This window comes from Coccinella septempunctata, chromosome X (assembly GCF_907165205.1).
Source record: "Coccinella septempunctata chromosome X, icCocSept1.1, whole genome shotgun sequence".
Classification (NCBI taxonomy): domain Eukaryota; kingdom Metazoa; phylum Arthropoda; class Insecta; order Coleoptera; family Coccinellidae; genus Coccinella; species Coccinella septempunctata.
In genome coordinates this window covers 17263818-17279316 of record NC_058198.1, presented here as the reverse complement: position 1 = coordinate 17279316, position 15499 = coordinate 17263818, and positions in this window count along the sequence as shown.

Genomic DNA, 15499 nt, shown 5'->3' with positions numbered 1-15499 from the left:
CTGGTTTTTTTACAGATAAATCCCCTTTGTATTTGTCAAGAGAAATGAGATTTCGATAATTAAGTATGAACGTTGACTTCTATTCTATCTGTCTATTATATTCGTCAATGTAAACTGTTCTTTGTTTCAGGCTCAGGTAATTTCTTTTGAAATTAATTCATTTTAATGAAACATCCTCTACACATCCATATAGCTCATGGAAAACTTCGAAAAACCGAATAAAAAAGTTACTTTCTTCCATCATGCATTTCTTAAAATGGATTGCTGAAATTTATTAGAGAAAATAACGAAAAATTTTGGTTGCAGTAGCCTTTTTCTTGAGGTTGAAACTGGAATAATAATATTCGCGAGAGTACTGAAGCTGGCATATGGAATAATGAGAAAACAATATAAAAAATTTCGGTGCGTAGCGTAGCGTTAGATCTATGACGCCATTATAACTAGTGAAACTGAAAAGAGCAAATTTTTCCAATTATCTGTAGGATATAAATAGTAGATGAATCCCTAAAACAATGTTCTTGAATGACAAAAAAGAGCAGGATTGGAAATTATCCTGGTTATAGTGAACCAATGTCTCAATAAATGAGAGGATGAAATAACTCAAAACAAACGAAATTAATTCAGGAACATAATACACATTGATATAAGAGTGGACAAACAAATCAACAGTTGTTGGTTTTCATATATCTGAGTTGATTTCGTTTATTTATCGCCCTTATTCGAAGGCTCACTTATTCGATATCCTCCTACTTAATTTTTACTGATAATTAGTATATCTGGTCATATTTTGAATTTCTAATTTTTTTTATACCGTACTTGGAACAGGACCTAACGTTGTCTTTTGAGTACACCTAACAATTTTTAATTTTTTTTCAAACCTAATGTTTCATTTAGAATACACTCTATATCATAAATGATTCATTATATCAGACTTGCACTCTGAATTCATACATAACCTATTGCTTGATTGCAGGTCAAGAAGCGTTCAGTGGATTTTTTTTTGCATAGTACTTGAAACAGTACTAACTGTTAACTTTTATGATTCCCTATCAATTTTTATTTGTTTTAAAAATTAATGTTTCATTAAGAATATGCTGTAAATTCAAATATCAGACTTGCACTCCAATATTATGAATTTTCTATTTCTTGATCGCAGGTCAAGGAGCGTTCAGTCTTTTACGCATAGAACTTAAAACAGTACTGTTGTCTTTTCTCTACATCTAACAATTTTCAATTTTTTTCGAAGTTGATATTTCATTTTGAATATAGAGCGCGGGCTGGAGTTACAAATCCTACAAAAGTTTTCATTTTATAGGTTTCTCCTTCTTCCTAAAAATCTCAATGTAGTCATTCACATTGAAAAGTTTGATATTAGGATCTTCTTCTCTTCTAATAGATGTCATATTCAGAATCTCCTTCAGAATGAAAGACCTCGTCAAGCGTTTTCTCAGATTTCCGTTCGACACATACTGCTTTTTTTCTCCAACATCGGAATTTATTTTCTTCACGACTTTTTGGCTATGTTCATCTTGATTACCTTCTCTTCTTGCAGCGTGAGTGTCGGATTTTTTCTGCGGAACTTTTCCTCTTTTTCGTTCTCCTACATGTGACTTCAGAAAATTCCTGATTTGAACTGTTCTCCTCAAGTCAATTTGTTTAGACTTCAATTTTTCCAATCCCATTCTCAAGATCTTCTTTCTGTCCATCTCGTCTTCCACAATGAAAAAAATATTTAAGTATGAAACGATAAAATTCGATAGTATCAAAGTAAAAAAATGTAAACCACAACACAATATTTGCAACGCGAAGCACATTCACAACTGAATACTTTGTACATCTACTCCGCTGTTATATAGCCCCTCTACCATCCCTCCCTATTACCCCACCACCCAATTGCCCGTTCCGTCGTCTGATTCGATATTAGATTGCTGTGACTTAAAATTTCTATGGAATCAACGTATTACATTCGTTCAATTTAACGATCACACGTCGGACTGTTTGTTGATTTATCCTTAACTTCCTATGACCAATTTTAAAGTGTTACTTTTATTAGTTGTATGATGAGCCTTGAGTAAGGAACAAAATAGTTCCGAAACGTTGGCGAATTCATAAGAGATTGTTTTTCAACCTGTCCAAATTCCTGCGATATTTTACTTATTGTGTTCAATCCATTATTTATGATACCTAAAGAGAACATATAAAATGTTTTGTTATTTTGTGATACTTGAGCCTAACACTAAAAATACCTAAAATTATAGAGTGTTTCATATAATTATGAGTTTATGAAACATATGCGAATTTAAATGATAATTGTCCAGAGTATTTTTCTTACAGAAAGAATATACTATATTACTGTTTATTTTTTCAAACGTTTCTGATATTATGAAATGATAAAATATCAACAATTGAAAAGTATAAGTTATCGATACAGATAATAACTATCTGGATAAGCAAGTATTGAAGCGCATTAGTATTTCAATTCTTAAGTTTGTTTCAAATCTCGCTGCTCCAAACAATATTTCAAAATTAATAATTTCTAGAGAATTCTTTTTCATCATTTACATTCACGTTGTAGATGGTATACACGTTTTTCCTGAGGAAATAAAAACTATAGAAAGAATGTTTCTGAATAGATTTAACGACTCTGATGTATATGCAGAAATCCATGTAGGTTCCTATATATAAGTACAGAATCGTTATTTTTTATTTTCACCCTAATTATACGGAGCACTACTATCTACTTCATGAATTTCATTTTCAATGTCTTAACCGGGAAACCGAAAAATTTTGAGTATATAATAATGAATAAATAAATAAATAAATAAATAAAATGAAATATTCTCATATTATAAGAGCTAAAAACTTGGTTTCTTAAAAAACGGCATGGATTCTCCATCGAGTAACATGTGACTCTGGTGACATGACATAGAATTTTCCAAGATTTTCAGCTTTCAGTATGCTTTAACGATAGGAATTTTTGTCGAAGTCATAATGTATTTTTAACAGCATATCCACCAAAAAATTCTTTCGTTTCGTACTTTCATCGAAAAAAATTTGTTTAAATAAAAACCTCTTTTTTAGTCGAATTATGATCCATCCTATCCTTACTATGCCCAAAATTGACAAGGTATTCCTGGATACGGAATATTCTGCTATCGTTTTTCAAAATGGGGAATTATACGGAAATAACTTGATATTAGTCCGAAAGTCACACTAAAACATTTGTAAGGCCTCACTATCTCCAAAATTTAAGACGGAAATCGGAAATTATATTCACGCCCAGTACGAAAAAAAGATATTAAAAAAAAATAACCAATGCAAGTGACATTCAGTAAAGTGAAAATAAAATATCGCCAAAATAATGTCGAAATTAGACATAGTCAAACTTATGCAAGTTTTTGGCCATCCAACTTCATTTGCTGTTTAGATTAGATATTTTATGATTTCTATGCTGATCCGGCTATCGAAAATATTCAAAATGATTTTGAAAAGGCCGTTTTATAGAAAAAAGTTCTATTTTGAGATGCTGGGGTTCGAACATAAATCGATAATTAATTGCAATATTTCCGAAAAATGTATCAACAATCAAATATCTTATTTCAAAATACTTCAAAGTTCATGCTATACAATTCCTTGTTTTCGCAGGTAGTAATTATGACCAAATCGGTCCGTTGCAGGCGGAAACGTTGATTGATGGTCTATTGTATTGGTTATACTGTACCTGTCACCTAGTCAAAGTAACAAATATTTTACTGTATACTTCAATACGTCAATGGTTTTGAATAGGGTTTTTTTTGCTTATCAAGAAATAGTAGTCCCGTAGATCAGTTATGGCACTTTTTTGGTTTCCATGATATTGTTCTGGTTTTTTTTACAGATAAATCCCCTTTGTATTTGTCAAGAGAAATGAGATTTCGATAATTAAGTATGAACGTTGACTTCTTTTCTATCTGTCTACCATATTCGTCAATGTAAACTGTTCTTTGTTTCAGGCTCAGGTAATTTATTTTGAAATTAATTCATTTTAATGAAACATCCTCTACACATCCATATAGCTCATGGAAAACTTCGAAAAACCGAATAAAAAAGTTACTTTCTTCCGTCATGAATTTCTTAAAATGGATTGCTGAAATTTATTAGAGAAAATAACGAAAAATTTTGGTTGCAGTAGCCTTTTTCTTGAGGTTGAAACTGGAATAATAATATTCGCGAGAGTACTGAAGCTGGCATATGGAATAATGAGAAAACAATATAAAAAATTACGGTGCGTAGCGCAGCGTTAGATCTATGACGCCATTATAACTAGTGAAACTGAAAAGAGCAAATTTTTCCAATTATCTGTAGGATATAATTAGTAGATGAATCCCTAAAACAATGTTCTTGAATGACAAAAAAAAGCAGGATTGGAAATTATCCTGGTTATAGTGAATCAATGTCTCAATAAATGAGAGGATGAAATAACTCAAAACAAACGAAATTAATTCAGGAACATAATACACATTGATATAAAAGTGGACAAACAAATAAACAGTTGTTGGTTTTCATATATCTGAGTTGATTTCGTTCATTTATCGCCCTTATTCGAAGGCTCACTTATTTGATATCCTCCTACTTAATTTTTACTGATAATTAGTATATCTGGTCATATTTTGAAGTTAAAATTTTTTTTATACCGTACTTGGAACGGGACCTTACGTTTTCTTTTGAGTACACCTAACAATTTTTAATTTTTTTTCAAACGTAATGTTTCATTTAGAATACACTCTATATTCATTATATCAGACTTGCACTCTGAATTCATACATAACCTATTGCTTGATTGCAGGTCAAGAAGCGTTCAGTGGATTTTTTTTTGCATAGTACTTGAAACAGTACTAACTGTTAACTTTTATGATTCCCTATCAATTTTTATTTGTTTTAAAAATTAATGTTTCATTAAGAATATGCTGTAAATTCAAATATCAGACTTGCACTCCAATATTATGAATTTTCTATTTCTTGATCGCAGGTCAAGGAGCGTTCAGTCTTTTACGCATAGTATTTAAAACAGTACTGTTGTCTTTTCTCTACATATAACAATTTTCAATTTTTTTCGAAGTTAATATTTCATTTTGAATATAGAGCGCGGGCTGGAGTTACAAATCCTACAAAAGTTTTCATTTTATAGGTTTCTCCTTCTTCCTAAAAATCTCAATGTAGTCATTCACATTGAAAAGTTTGATATTAGGATCTTCTTTTCTTCTAATAGATGTCATATTCAGAATCTCCTTCAGAATGAAAGACCTCGTCAAGCGTTTTCTCAGATTTCCGTTCGACACATACTGCTTTTTTTTTCTCCAACATCGGAATTTATTTTCTTCACGACTTTTTGGCTATGTTCATCTTGATTACCTTCTCTTCTTGCAGCGTGAGTGTCGGATTTTTTCTGCGGAACTTTTCCTCTTTTTCGTTCTCCTACTAGTGACTTCAGAAAATTCCTGATTTGAACTGATCTCCTCGAGTCAATTTGTTTAGACTTCAATTTTTCCAATCCCATTATCAAGATCTTCTTTCTGTCCATCTCGTCTTCCACAATGAAAAAAATATTTAAGTATGAAACGATAAAATTCGATAGTATCAAAGTTAAGAAATGTAAGCCACAACACAATATTTGCAGCACGAAGCACATTCACAACTGAATACTTTGTACATCTTCTCCGCTGTTATATAGCACGTCTACCATCCCTCCCTAGCACCCCACCACCCAATTGCCCGTTCCGTCGTCTGATTCGATATTAGATTGCTGTGACTTAAAATTTCTATGGAATAAACGTATTACATTCGTTCAATTTAACTGTCACACGTCGGACTGTTTGTTGATTTATCCTTAACTTCCTATGACCAATTTTAAAGTGTTACTTTTATTAGTTGTATGATGAGCCTTGAGAAAGGAACAAAATAGTTCCGAAACGTTGGCGAATTCATAAGAGATTGTTTTTCAACCTGTCCAAATTCCTGCGATATTTTACTTATAGTGTTCAATCCATTACTTATGATACCTTAAAAGAACATATAAAATATTTTGTTATTTTGTGATACTTGAGCCTAACACTAAGAATACCTAAACTTATAGAGTGTTTTATATAATTATGAGTTTATGAAACATATGAGAATTTAAATGATAATTGTCCAGAGTATTTTTCTTACAGAAAGAATATACTATATTACTGTTTATTTTTTCAAACGTTTCTGATATTATGAAATGATAAAATATCAACAATTGAAAAGTATAAGTTATCGATACAGATAATGACTATCTGGATAAGCAAGTATTGAAGCGCATTAGTATTTCAATTCTTAAGTTTGTTTCAAATCTCGCTGCTCCAAACAATATTTCAAAATTAATAATTTCTAGAGAATTCTTTTTCATCATTTACATTCACGTTGTAGATGGTATACACGTTTTTCCTGAGGAAATAAAACTATAGAAAGAATGTCCCTGAATAGATTTAACGACTCTGATGTATATGCAGAAATCCATGTAGGTTCCTATATATAAGTACAGAATCGTTATTTTTTGTTTTCACCCTAATTATACGGAGCACTACTATCTACTTCATGAATTTCATTTTCAAGGTCTTAACCGGGAAACCGAAAAGTTTTGAGTATATAATAATAATAATAATAATAATAATAATAATAATAATAATAATAATAATGCCGATGCAGCATGACATGATCACAATTGAAGAAGTAAAATCAGCTATCAGAGGACTGCACAACTGGAAAGCACCTGGGCCTGATGGATTACAGAACTTCTGGATCAAGAAACTTTGGATCATGCATGACAAATTGACCTACGCAATAAATGATGTCATTGAAAATCCTGAAAGAATGCCAGTATTCCTCACACATGGCACAACATACCTGTTACCTAAAGACCAAAGGAATACAGAAGACCCATCCAAGTACCGACCGATCACATGTCTTCCAACGATGTACAAATTAATCACATCGTGCATATCAAACCGAATTCACAACCATTGCGAAAGAAATAACATCATCGCCATGCAACAGAAAGGATGCACCAAAGACAGCCGAGGGTGCAAAGAACAACTAATAATAGATTCAGTTATTTGCAATCAAGCGTTCTCCAAGCGAAGGAATCTTTACGCTGCGTACATAGACTACAAAAAAGCATTCGATTCTATACCTCACGAATGGCTCTTGACGATCTTGAAGATTTACAAGGTGGATCCCAATATTGTTAAGTTCCTGAAAAACGCCATGTCAACCTGGCGTACTAGTCTTCAAATGAAAGCAGCAGATTGCTCCATTACAACAGGACCTATTCCAATAAGACGCGGAATTTTCCAAGGAGACTCGCTGAGCCCTCTGTGGTTCTGCATGGCCCTGAATCCCTTGTCTCATAGATTGAATTCTACGGACTACGGATTTTCCATCAAAAGCGGCAGTAGAACTATGATGAAACTGAATCATCTCCTTTACATGGACGATTTGAAACTCTTCGCATCTACCAAAAAACAAATGCAACTGATGCTGAAAATGGTGGAAGGATTCTCGGAAGACATCAAAATGAAGTTTGGACTAGACAAATGTCGACTGCTAAACATAACGAGAGGGAAAATAGAAGATGGTACGTTCAAACTCAAGGAAGGTGCAGAAATTGAAGCATTAAAGGAAGGAGACACATACAAGTATCTAGGCATAAAACAGGCAAGAAAAATCAATCAGACTCAGATGAAGAAAGAATTAACGGAGGAGTTTACCCGAAGATTGAGGAGGATAATGAGAACTGGTCTTAACAGCAAGAATCTGATAAAAGCGATTAACACCTACGCTTGCTCGGCGCTGAGCTATTCATTTGGTATTATCTCTTGGACGACCACCGATTTAGCAGCTTTACAGAGAAGAATAAGGACGATGCTGACTAAACACAATAAACATCACCCCAAAAGCTCAATAGAACGGACCGAGCTGCCACGACATCTTGGGGGTAGAGGAATTGTTGATTTGTCCAACCGTATGTCCCAGGAAATTGAAGGACTTCGAAAATATTTCTTGAGCAAGGCAGCTTCGTCAGAACTCCATCGAGTAGTTTGTGTTGCTGATAGTTCTACACCATTAAAGCTACAACAGGATCACTCGGAAACCGTCGAACACTCTGCAGAAAGTAAAATGCAGAAACTGATTGGCAAACCTTTGCATGGGAGGCACCAGAACGAGGTCAACCATGATTACGTCGACATATCTGCGTCGAACTACTGGTTGACTTCCGGAAGGTTGTTTCCTGAAACAGAGGGCTTCATGCTCGCCATCCAGGATCAGGTGATTCCAACAAGAAATTACATGAAGTACATCGCCAAGGATGCCTCAGTGGCGGACGATAGCTGTCGTTATGGCTGTGAGACACATGAAACTATCCAGCACATCACCGGGGGATGTCAGAAGTTCGCGGGCACGGAGTACAAAAATAGACATGATGCTGTTGCCAAGATTCTTCACCAAGAATTGGCACTAAAACACCAACTTCTAACTTCGAAAAAGGTTCCTTATTACAATTACCATCCGGATGCTGTGCTGGAAAACGACCATCACAAGCTCTACTGGGATCGCACGGTTCTCACAGACCGAAAAATAACCCACAATAGACCAGACTTCATATTGCTCAATAAGGATGAGGACAGAGCACTATTCATCGACGTGGCAATTCCAAATAATAACAATCTTCTAGATAGGTACACTGAAAAAATTTCAAAATACAGAGATCTCGAGGAACAGACCAGAAGACAGTGGAAGCTGAAAGATATCAAGACCATCCCTATTGTCATTTCATCTACAGGCCTGATACCGAAGAAACTACTAGAGAACTTGAGGAAACTTCAGTTGGACGAAAATATCTATAGAGTCATGCAGAAGGCGGTACTGCTCGGAACGGCGAGAACTGTACGCAAGTACATGGGGAATGCAGAGGAACACCGTCTGCTCCGACAGGAAGTGCGGGTGGAGCAGAAATCCAGCCTACAGCAGGGAGGCGAGGAGCGACCCGGACCCGACCACCACCACGAGCCCGACAACCTGGAAAGGGCTCCAACAGAGCTTAATCCTTTTGATATCTGAGATATCTGGGATAAGTGAATTTTCCTCTGGAGAGGAGTGTGAAAGCCGCAAGGCTAAAGTCATAATAATGTCTGGCCTGCCTGGCAGCTATCTGGTAGATGGCCTGCCAGGTAGCCATCGTAACGACGTAGACGGTGCAGCCAGCCACGCCTGCTGTCCGCAGTCCCATTCCTTCTTACTCTCTCTTTCACATCCTTCATATGGGTGCTCTTTCTGCTCTCATTTCTCTACCCCTCACCCAAACCGAGAAAAGGGAGCACAAACCCATGAAAATGGTGATTACGAGAAGCCTCGGAAACAAGTCGCTGCCTGGGGATCTTCAGGGCATGTCTGGAGCCGGCGCTGGACATGACAGCATGCGGGACGTCGGTGGCAGGATGTTGAGGAAGCGGGCTCCTACTGCAAAACAAGCTACAGCTCCAAAGCAACAACAGCAACCAACGAGTCCAATTCAATTGCCGACTCGAACCGCTGAAGGTGCTGCGCAGGATATTCAGCCAGTGCTCACCCAAGCAGGGTTAGTGAGAAAGCGCATGAAGTGGACAACGTCCATGAATGAAACTATTGTGCGCATATATAACTCCATCACGGGACTAGGGCAGAACACGAACAACTATAGGAAAAGGCTCCATGAGGAATTCTGCATTGCCTACCCAAATGTCAATGTCACTGAACAACGAGTGGCAGACCAGTACCGCGTAATTCTGAGAAATGAACTAGTACCAACGGCCCGAATCGACGCAATTAAACGAGAACTTCAGCGTCCGCTAGCAATGGAGAATAACACCAACACCTCTGATGAAGTTCACATACCTGGGCAACAACACCCAGAAGACATTGATACTGAAAGTCCTTCTTGCAAAGCAAATGAGCCTGAACACCAGGACGATAGGGAAGAGCTCCACCGACAAGTTGACTCTGACATGAGGAGATACTTTGCCGAACTGGAAGGAACAGATCCTCTTCATCGAGTAGCACCTCCACGACTCAATACATCCAAAAAACTGTCACTTATAATCGACATCTTGAATAAGGACGTTTTACCTGAATACCTACAGAACGGAAGTTTATTGGAATATCTGCATCTAGTTTTTCACTGTGCAGCGCTGACGACAGCGAAAACCATGGGGGCAAAAATTCGCCGAACGAACAACGATGGTCCAAAATTACACAAATTACACGCGCCAGCATGGCAGAAACGTCTTCAACACAAAACAGAAAGGCTAAAAAGAGACATTGGACGACTGACGGAGTACTTGAACGGGAATCGAGGAAGAAAGGTTGTGAAAGCTGCCAAAGAGATCATGGATAGAAACAGGACACACACAGAACGAGAGACGGAGAATGCTACAGCTCACCATTGCCTCGACACTCTGAAGCAAAAATTAAGTCTGTATGCAGAACGCTTGAGGAGATATAAAAGCAATTATAGCCGGAAAAGAGACAATAATTCATTCGAAAAGTCGGAAGAATCTTTCTACCGGTCACTCACATCGTCGGATGGAGAAAATGGAAAGTTACCACCAAAGGAAGCCATTGAACAATTCTGGACCGAACAATTATCAACAAAACCTCAGTTCAATGGAGATACCGGATGGATTGAAGATGAAAAATCTGAAGCTATAAAATATGAGCCGATGCAGCATGACATGATCACGATTGAAGAAGTAAAATCAGCTATCAGAGGACTGCACAACTGGAAAGCACCTGGGCCTGATGGATTACAAAACTTCTGGATCAAGAAACTTTGGATCATGCATGACAAATTGACCTCCGCAATAAATGATGTCATTGAAAATCCTGAAAGAATGCCAGTATTCCTTACACATGGCACAACATACCTGTTACCTAAAGACCAAAGGAATACAGAAGACCCATCCAAGTACCGACCGATCACATGTCTTCCAACGATGTACAAATTAATCACATCGTGCATATCAAACCGAATTCACAACCATTGCGAAAGAAATAGCATCATCGCCATACAACAGGAAGGATGCACCAAAGACAGCCGAGGGTGCAAAGAACAACTAATAATAGATTCAGTTATCTGCAATCAAGCGTTCTCCAAGCGAAGGAATCTTTACGCTGCCTGCATAGACTACAAAAAAGCATTCGATTCTATACCTCACGAATGGCTCTTGACGATCTTGAAGATTTACAAGGTGGATCCCAATATTGTTAAGTTCCTGAAAAACGCCATGTCAACCTGGCGTACTAGTCTCCAAATGAAAGAAGCAGATTGCTCCATTACAACAGGACCTATTCCAATAAGACGCGGAATTTTCCAAGGAGACTCGCTGAGCCCTCTGTGGTTCTGCATGGCCCTGAATCCCTTGTCTCATAGATTGAATTCTACGGACTACGGATTTTCCATCAAGAGCGGCAGTAGAACTATGATGAAACTGAATCATCTCCTTTACATGGACGATTTGAAACTCTTCGCATCTACCAAAAAACAAATGCAACTGATGCTGAAAATGGTGGAAGGATTCTCGGAAGACATCAAAATGAAGTTTGGACTAGAAAAATGTCGACTGCTAAACATAACGAGAGGGAAAATAGAAGATGGTACGTTCAAACTCAAGGAAGGTGCAGAAATTGAAGCATTGAAGGAAGGAGACACATACAAGTATCTAGGCATAAAACAGGCAAGAAAAATCAATCAGACTCAGATGAAGAAAGAATTAACGGAGGAGTTTACCCGAAGATTGAGGAGGATAATGAGAACTGGTCTTAACAGCAAGAATCTGATAAAAGCGATTAACACCTACGCTCGCTCGGCGCTGAGCTATTCATTTGGTATTATCTCTTGGACGACCACCGATTTAACAGCTTTACAGAGAAGAATAAGGACGATGCTGACTAAACACAATAAACATCACCCCAAAAGCTCAATAGAACGGACCGAGCTGCCACGACATCTTGGGGGTAGAGGAATTGTTGATTTGTCCAACCGTATGTCCCAGGAAATTGAAGGACTTCGAAAATATTTCTTGAGCAAGGCAGCTTCGTCAGAACTCCATCGAGTAGTTTGTGTTGCTGATACATCTACACCGTTAAAGCTACACCAGAATCACTTGGGAACCGTCGAACACTCTGTAGAAAGTAAAATGCAGAAACTGATTGGCAAACCTTTGCATGGGAGGCACCAGAATGAGGTCAACCATGATTACGTCGACATATCTGCGTCGAACTACTGGCTGACTTCCGGAAGGTTGTTTCCTGAGACAGAGGGCTTCATGCTCGCCATCCAGGATCAGGTGATTCCAACAAGAAATTACATGAGATACATCGCCAAGGATGCCTCAGTGGCGGACGATAGCTGTCGTTATGGCTGTGCGACACATGAAACTATCCAGCACATCACCGGGGGATGTCAGAAGTTCGCGGGCACGGAGTACAAAAATAGACATGATGCTGTTGCCAAGATTCTTCACCAAGAATTGGCACTAAAACACCAACTTCTAACTTCGAAAAGGATTCCTTATTACAATTACCATCCAGATGCTGTGCTGGAAAACGAACATCACAAGCTCTACTGGGATCGCACTGTTCTCACAGACCGGAAAATAACCCACAATAGACCAGACCTCATATTGCTCAATAAGGATGAGGACACAGCACTATTCATCGACGTGGCAATTCCAAATAATAACAATCTTCTAGATAGACACACTGAAAAAATTTCAAAATATAGAGATCTCGAGGAACAAACCAGAAGACAGTGGAAGCTGAAAGATATAAAGACCATCCCTATTGTCATTTCATCTACAGGCCTGATACCGAAGAAACTACTGGAGAACTTGAGAAAACTTCAGTTGGACGAAAATATTTATAAAGTCATGCAGAAGGCGGTACTGCTCGGAACGGCGAGAACTGTACGTAAGTACATGGGGAATGCAGAGGAACACCGTCTGCTCCGACAGGAAGTGCGGGTGGAGCAGGAATCCAACCTACAGCAGGAAGCCGAGGAGCGACCCGAACCCCACCACCACCACGAGCCCGAAAACCTGGAAAGGGCTCCAACAGAGCTTAATCCTTTTGATATCTCAGATATCTGGGATAAGTGAATTTTCCTCTGGAGAGGAGTGTGAAAGCCGCAAGGCTAAAGTCATAACATAATAGAATAACACCAACATCTCTGATGAAATTCACATGCCTGGGCAACAACAGGCAGAAGTAACTGATACTGAAAGTCCATCTTGCAACGCAAGTGAGCCTGAACACCAGGACGATAGGGAAGAGCTCCGCCGACAAGTTGACTCTGACATGAGGAGATACTTTGCCGAACTGGAAGGAACAGATCCTCTTCATCGAGTAGCACCTCCACGGCTCAATACATCCAAGAAACTGTCACTTATAATCGACATCTTGAATAAGGACGTTTTACCTGAATACCTACAGAACGGAAGTTCATTGGAATATCTGCATCTAGTTTTTCACTGTGCAGCGCTAACGACAGCGAAAACCATAGGGGCAAAAAAATTCGCCGAACGAGCAATGATGGTCCAAAATTACACAAATTACACGCGCCAGCATGGCAGAAACGTCTTCAACACAAAACAGAAAGGCTAAGAAGAGACATTGGACGACTGACGGAGTACTTGAACGGGAATCGAGGAAGAAAGGTTGTGAAAGCTGCCAAAGAGATCATGGATAGAAACAGGACACACACAGAACGAGAGACGGAGAATGCTACAGCTCACCATTGCCTCGACACTCTGAAGCAAAAATTAAGTCTGTATGCAGAACGCCTGAGGAGTGTGACGAACCAGATTTTGCTCCGCCACAAAAATAAATTTTTCAACCGATACTTGCATAATAATGCCTGATAACCGAAATATTTTTGAAGAAAACCGTAATACTGTCATAGGGGTTGTACCGATAACAATAGTTGTGTGTTAGATTGAAAGGAGCCTTACCGGTAATTGTTAGTTCATAGTTTTCCACTGGTCAGTCCATGTTAGTAGGAAAGACCGTATCTCTTATGTTTTCAGAATTCATTTATTTTAATAATTCTTTCCGTTCTACCATTTTTTGTTTGCTCTGAAAAAGTTCCCATAATTTTTTCTACTTTCCTTCTCATCCGTTGCCTCTGTCTTTTTCTGGGCCAATTGAATAACCGTATCATTTTTGCTTTATCCAATGGATTGGTGAGTTTCCCATAGGGGGGAGAGTTTTTCCGAGTAGAGAGGGGATATTTCTTCGCGGCATTGGAAGGTGAAGAGAAAAAAAAGAGAGAATCGTTGTTGAGAGGTGAACGAGTGGAGTGTGTGAAAAGTTAGTAAAACCGTACTTACGAACCAAAGGAAAATCTAAGGCAAGTGATTGTTGAAATTATTACCGCTTCATTGCACCTTTATGGAATAATATTCTCTCTAGACTTTTGCTTGGCTGAAAATCCGAATTAACCGTAGATTGACCATTTCCTGCCGTATATAGCTTTCCGTTACCGTAGGGTGACATTTGGGTCCCAGGAGGACGTTGGGCCCCCCTGATTTTTCCGATTCCTGAATATTTGACCGTTTAATCCCGATTTCCAACCGTTTGAATTATAGTTATAGGTTAGATTCGCCGAGCATAGAGTTGGGATTTCATAACCGTCAAATACCCTCACCGCCGGACTCTGTGGCCGCTGTTTGACAGCCAGCCAGCTTGAGGTCACCGAGAGAGAGAGAGAGACCGAAGGACACCGGATCATAGACAAACTTACTTATATCCTTCCGTATATTTTTCCGAAACCGTTCTTTGCACTTAGTTAAATTGAAACTTGACTTACTTCCGTATATTTTTCCGAAACTGTGCATGTTTCTTTGCACTCAGTTTAATTGAAACTTGACTTACTTCCGTATATTTTTCCGAAACCGTTCTTTGCACTTAGTTTAATTGAAACTTGACTTACTTCCGTATATTTTTCCGAAACCGTTCTCTGCACTTAGTTTAATTGAAACTTGACTTACTTCCGTATATTTTTCCAAAACCGTGCATGTTTCTTTGCACTCAGTTTAATTGAAACTTGACTTACTTCCGTATATTTTTCCGAAACCGTTCTTTGCACTTAGTTTAATTGAAACTTGACTTACTTCCGTATATTTTTCCGAAACCGTGCATGTTTCTTTGCACTTAGTTCAATTGAAACTTGACTTACTTCCGTATATTTTTCCCGAAACTGTGCATGTTTCTTTGCACTTAGTTTAGTTGAGACTTGACTTACTTCCGTATATTTCCGAAACCGTCCATTTTCCTGAAGTGAAATTTTGCCAGCCGTCCTGCGCCGACCAGACACAGCCGTTGACGTCCACGATTTAGTGTACCTGTCTATTTTCTTTTGTATACAGTTTATTTTAATAGAAATAAATAGTTGAACATTTATTTT